Here is a 6,418-nt window from a genome sequence, read left to right as displayed (position 1 = left end):
CTTTTCGTTACTGACAAATGATACCATTGCTGTAATAAGCAGAACTATAACAATATGTGCTCTCAGCTTTAGAAATATTGAAGTTTTTGTATGCATCCCTGAATGAACATGAAGACATACTTGCATTGCAGCATGATCCTAAGCATGCATACTTGGAAGCGGGTGCCACTTAGTTCAACAGCAGTTACTCTGTACTAAGCGTGCTCAAGATTGCAGCCTTAATATTTCTTTAACTTGGATATTCGCATAACAGGGATCTTGTATTTTGAAACTTGCTGATACAGTCATACTTTTTTCTGACATGCAGAGTATTTCTGCTGAGGGGCTATACACTTTTCCTTCCCCATAATACAGTGGAATTCCTATGTTTTGTAACTTCTGGGACAGATGGAATATATTCCTAGAAAGAAATGCTGTTAAAGCTTTGCTTTAAAAGAAGACATTTTACACAGCAGCATGTTGAAGTCTGAAATATGTAAAAGCTGTACTGATTGAATGTTGCTTAGTTTTTTAGACCAAGGGGAATGAGTCAGAGTTAAGCAGTGAGTTCAGTGGGAAAGTTACAGCCCTGCCATAGACATATTTATGTAGAAGCAAAGCTGACGTGAGTTTAGTGGGACCTTACTCCCATGTACGTGTGCAGAGGATTATTTTCAGCACATGTTGAAACTTCTCCTGTTGAAGTAATTTAGTCTTAAATGTATTTAATTGCACTGTGTCTTTAACTTGCATGTGGGTAAATATTGTAAATGTGTACAAAACTGTCTGAATTGGGATTTTAAACTTTCCACCTGGCCACACCAAAAGTTAATCTTCTATTCAATGCCCTATAGAAGTATGCACACTCACATTTTCAAGAGTGTTCCCTTTTATTAGCTGCTTTATGAAAACCTGTGTGGTTTTTTAAATGGCTTTTTGTGCCAGACTTGCAAATTTCATTCTGAACTATGGAGTCTGGGTATTCTGTGGGGGCATCTGTTAAGAGGGGGCTCTGCATAATGCCCCTCTGTATTCTGATACAAAATGTTGATTGTGATCACAAAGATGACTTCCAGGCTCAAGTTCTGGAAGATTGTGAATTCTTGACTTGTATCTGAAGCGCTTGATCTTAACTAAGGGCCAAACTATATGTAATGATCATGCTTTTTTTAAAAAAAAAACATAATAGTAACTGCAGGGTTGGCGGGGGAGGCAAATTCGATATGGGTACCTTTAAGTTTTCCCCCATGGGGCAAATGGTTTAGTGTGTGTGCATGATTTAAATTGGGAATATGATGCTGCTGGAGGAGGGGTAATCTCCTCCCAGTACACTACTGCAGTTACCTTGTGTTAAAGTGGAAGGTTGTGACTATAAATCTGCTACATCTTCTGCAAATCAGAGTTATGCCTTTTGAATGTAGGAATATAACTGTCAAGTTATTGAGGGTGCCTGAATCTTGCTTGTATAATTATGGAACAAATGACTTCATCTGATGTAAAATTATGCTCTGTGTGTGCCCCTTTAGCAAGAACAACCTGTAAAATCGATTTACTTATGACTGCAGTTTGCAGCCCATTTACTTTGAAGAAGTTCCACTGAAATCCAATAGGACTGCTGTTATCATACAAACATCAAAATCTTATTCCATAACCTCTGAAATTAGGTTTGTAACAAACAAGAAATGCGTTTGCTTTAGTGAGCGTAGACAGAGTTCCTTTACTGAATTACAGTACACATGTCTCCTCTTGGTGCTGATAATTAACAGGTCTGAAGATTCATCTGGTGTTTTATGCTGGTTTATTTATGATCTCTAAATTTAAGTTAAAACCATGTTTTCAGTAACCAGTTATTTTTATTAAACATTAGATAGTCCTTCTGTTTGTATTAAGGTTCTTGAAAGAAAGGAAGATCCCCAGTGACACACACTTCCATGGATAGATGGCTTAACTGATGAGTAAACATGCTGAATGTTGTGTAACAATGGCCTAAAACAATGGCCTAAAATGTGGGTTTATGCTTTTCAAGGAAGTGTATTTCCAGCACTTCATGGTTCCTGTAAAACATCTCATGGGCAACTTGAATCACAAATTATGTGTATGTAAGCTTAATGTACATTCCTGCTGTTTTAGGGTTATTTTTTGAAATACCTGATAGGTTCTGTTTAACATCTTCTGACTGTAATGTTATGACACTGAAATAAAAGGAAGAGTGATTATTCATTACACAGTGAGCTTTTCATTTTAAGTAAGTCCCCCATTCTAGTTAGACCTGTTGTTTTCTCGGTAAAATTTGAGGGAAAACGAATGTTCCAATTCTTCCAGTTAGAGGGAAATTTAAGAATTGTGCTTAAGGGGAGGGATCTTTGTGTTTACGAAACACACTGAGTAATATTGAAGTTTTAATAGCCCAGAGGGTTCTTTGGTGTTGTGTAACTGAATCGTGCTGGATCCCAACGAAGTACCACTTATTCAATAAAGATACCATGCCCTTTTCTCTTTATTTTTGATCCCATTGCTGTAACAAGTCTCAAAACACGATTCTTCACATAAATACCAGAAAAAATGGCCTTAATAGTTTTACTAAGTTTTTTAAAAAAACTATTAAATGTTCCCATAATGCAGTATTCTAATTTTCCACCTGTATTGTATATTAAGGGGATAGTTCATGGACTTAATGCTCACCGCTTGGTAGCAGGCTTGGATTCAGAGAAGTGCAAGCTCCTGCTGCCCCACTGTGTTCCTAAAAAGCTGCTCTTAAACATGGGGGGGGGGGGGAAAGAGAGACACCTTCCAGACCACCTTGTGATGTGGCTAGGTTGGAAATGCAAAAAGCAAGAATCAGCCCTTCCTCCCCTTATGAAGTAGAATTATCTAGACATAAGCCCTTGTTATCATGAAACAGTCTTATAGAGGACATGTACAAGCAGTTATAGTGTCATGACATCTAGTATGTGGTAATGTGTAGTTTTAGGGCTTATACAAGACTGAAAGTTGAGAAGTCCTTGGTTAAAAAAGGCTCAGCCCTGGACTTACAAAGGGGTTTTAAGCAAGCCACCCCCCCATCTGAGATACAATGATCAACCATACAGTGTATATTATTTATTTACTACATTTTTATCCTGCCCTGTAATAAGAATCATTGATATATTTTAAAAGTGTCTTATAAAGAATTACATATCACCTTACCAGTATTTCATTACTAAATCTCTATTATGGATTTGCTACCGTCAGCGCTGATCTATGACTTACAACCAACAGTGACTTTGGCACTGTTACCTTTGCTAAATCATTCTGTTAACCCACTTACGAGGACTAGTTGAATGCTATCCAGTGTGAGTACTCTTATCTAGACTCTTTGAAAGAAGAGTATACAATGAGCAGTACAGGAGAATTCTTAAGTACTGAATAATTGCCATAGGCCATGATTTTGTAAAAGGGTAGAACACACTGAGAAATGAAGCAATTTTTAATATACTTTCAAAAATGTAAAACTAGATTTATCCTGACATATCACACAAAGTTTCAAAGTGGAAGAATCATTAGAACATGTACTGTGGGTTTCATAAAAACCTTGCTTTTACTGCTAAAAGAAATTAGCTATGTAATCAGAAATGTTTCATTGTAATTTTTAACAAGAAAATATTTCCCCAAACATCAAATGTTTAGTCCTTGTAGTTCATAATCACTTTCCCCTTAAATATGGTGTCAGAAACAATTGCAATAAGATGGTGTCATAGTTCTTGAACGCCCAGAACCACATCTAAACTTGCTGGTGTTGAACCTTACAAGCCTCCCAGTGGGGATGCATAACAGCAATCCCACCTATATTCTGTTGTAACCAAGATTTCCATTTAATGATAAATGTTTTTTCGTTAGGTATCCAAAACACTGGTTGATGTTGTAAGAGCAACAATGGTCACTTATGCATGGTCGGTTTAGCCTCCTTCATTCCCTCTTTCAGCCAGGATCAAGTTTTTGAAAATGCACGTTAGCTCATTCCTTTTTGGCTCAACCCCGTTTCAACCTTAAACGAACCCGGCTTTTCCCATTCCTCTTCTTACCAGAGTCAAACTGTCTTTCCTGGCTCAAACCAGATTGAAAGAGCGTGCATATGCCTGCCTCGCATTGAGCTTCCCTCCCCCCTCTCCTGTTCAGTTTGATAGCCATATAAGGGAAGCATAGAAGTTTGGCATCTCTCACAGCCAATCACAAAGAAGTGTGTAAAGAGGCAGGGAGGGATTCCAGTGCTTCCTGCTTCCTGGGAGCTCTTTCTGAGAGAAAGGCTTTTTTAAAAGGAGGCTTGGATTTCGCCCGCCCTGCCCCCTCTTTCAAATAGCTCCGTTTTGTTTTGTTCTTAAAATGCTTTTTTATGCAGCAGTTGGGTCTGGGGGGAAGGAAATGTTCTCTCATGAGGTGAGCCAATTACAGAGCAGCAATTAAAAGGGTGGGGCTTGATTTGAACTTGGGAGACTGCTTTTCTATTCATGCATCCATTAGCACAGGGTTTTATCCCTGATCATTCTAGCCAATGCACACAGTTTGACCCAACCCAGGTTACTTTGATCCTGGCTGAAACGGAATGGAGGCTAAACCAACCATGCATAAGTGACCAATGTGTGATATATGTCAGGATAAATCTACAGTTTTACATTTTTATTGCCCACCTAGGCAGGAGTAAATGTTACATGAACTTCATCACTTGTGTAAGTGTGTGGTAACCCCTAGGAAGTACCAACAAGCAACAATGTTTCCAACTAACAGGGCTGCCTTACACTCAGAAAGTTTCATCCTTGCCAAGAACTTGGGATTAGTTCCTGAGTTTCTTCCAGCACTTCCATGGCAAGATACAATAGAAGAGTTGGTTTTTATAGGCCGACTTTCTCTACCACTTAAAGAAGAATCAAACCGGCTTACAATCACCTTCCCTTCCCCTCCCACAATGGACACCCTGTGAGGTAGATGGGGCTGAGAGTAAGCAGGACTTCCTGCTAACAGAGCTGTAACTTGCCCAAGGTCACCCAGCTGGCTTCATGTGTAGGAGTGAGGAAACCAACCCAGTACACCAGATTAGTATCTGCCGCTCATGTGGAGTGGGGAATCAAACCCGGTTCTCCAGATACGAGTCCACCACTACAAACCACTGCTCTTAACCACTACACCGCCAGAAGCAACTTTATGTAAAAAGGTAATAACTCAGGAATTACTGGTCATGTATCCTCCCATAAAGTGATGGGATAATTGGGTCAAGGGAAGTAATCCCCCCAAGCTACTTGTCCCAGAGGGGAATACCTACAGGTGTTTCTCAATCTAATTCAGCCCTACCAAACCCAGGCTCAGCCCTAAAGTAGGAGGTCCTGATTACAGAGCTTCCTTGTCATGTCTAGTTTGCCATCAGTGTTTAACTTAGGAGATAAGGAAGATGAATGGAAGTTCCTAATTTCCTTCCAGTAGCAATCTATTAAGAAAATGGACATAAAACAGCATCACAGGACACAGATACAGCTTTGTTCAGGTAATGCCATTGTAGTATGGAAATATGTTTTTGTGTGCTCTGTGAAGTGGGAAAAAAACATGCTGATTACTAGAGCACTCCACTCATGTTGGGCTGTCAATAAAAGTCACATTACCTTCTGTTCCTTACACCCAGGCCTTGCAATCCCAAAAGAATTCTGAAGCGGTTCTTAAAAGACTTCACCTTCTCCAACTCTGTATCCCTTCTATTCCTGTGTTCAGGCTTAAAATCAAGTTTCATGCTAGATTCCCAGCAATGAACTAGGAAATAAGCAGGGGAAATGCCTAGATGACAGGAAGGCTGAATAAGTACAACCATGGCTTTTAATAAGCTTTCCAAAAACTTCTTACTGTCCTGGGACTAGTGTCTTAAGACTACTGCTTTATAACACTGCATGGAGAAGGGCACCAAATACTTGTGCTCAGATGTAAAACCATTAATGGATGAAAGCAGAGGATGACATCACTTCTAGATCATCTAGATTCAGGAAGATGAGCTATATGAAATACCCAGAGCTATAGGTTGTTTCAATTTTTATTTTGGAAGTTCATTTCAGATATAAAAAGTCAAAATTCTTACACCAGTCTTTAAAAGAAAGCCATGCACACAGTTCAAAATGTTTACAACTTAAATTGTAGTTTTCCTTCAATTTTTTTTTTTACTTCTCAGAAGCATGTTGAGCATTTATTTCCAACATATTGACAATCTGGTTAGTTTTCAGTAACCCTCCAGGATGAAAGTTTCACTTTTAATAAGCCTCTATCATACATAAATACTCTCGCAGTATTTTCAATGGCATGTTCCCAGTTTTAACTGTTCACAGTAACATGCTTCCACTACACCAGGTCTATACTTGCCTGGTAATGACCTCACAATTCAAGATTTACTAAGTCTAAAACATGGATTAGTGTGTGGCGTACAATCCAA

Source organism: Euleptes europaea, chromosome 3, assembly GCF_029931775.1.
Source record: "Euleptes europaea isolate rEulEur1 chromosome 3, rEulEur1.hap1, whole genome shotgun sequence".
NCBI classification, from domain to species: Eukaryota; Metazoa; Chordata; class Lepidosauria; order Squamata; family Sphaerodactylidae; genus Euleptes; species Euleptes europaea.
This window is presented reverse-complemented; position numbering follows the sequence as displayed.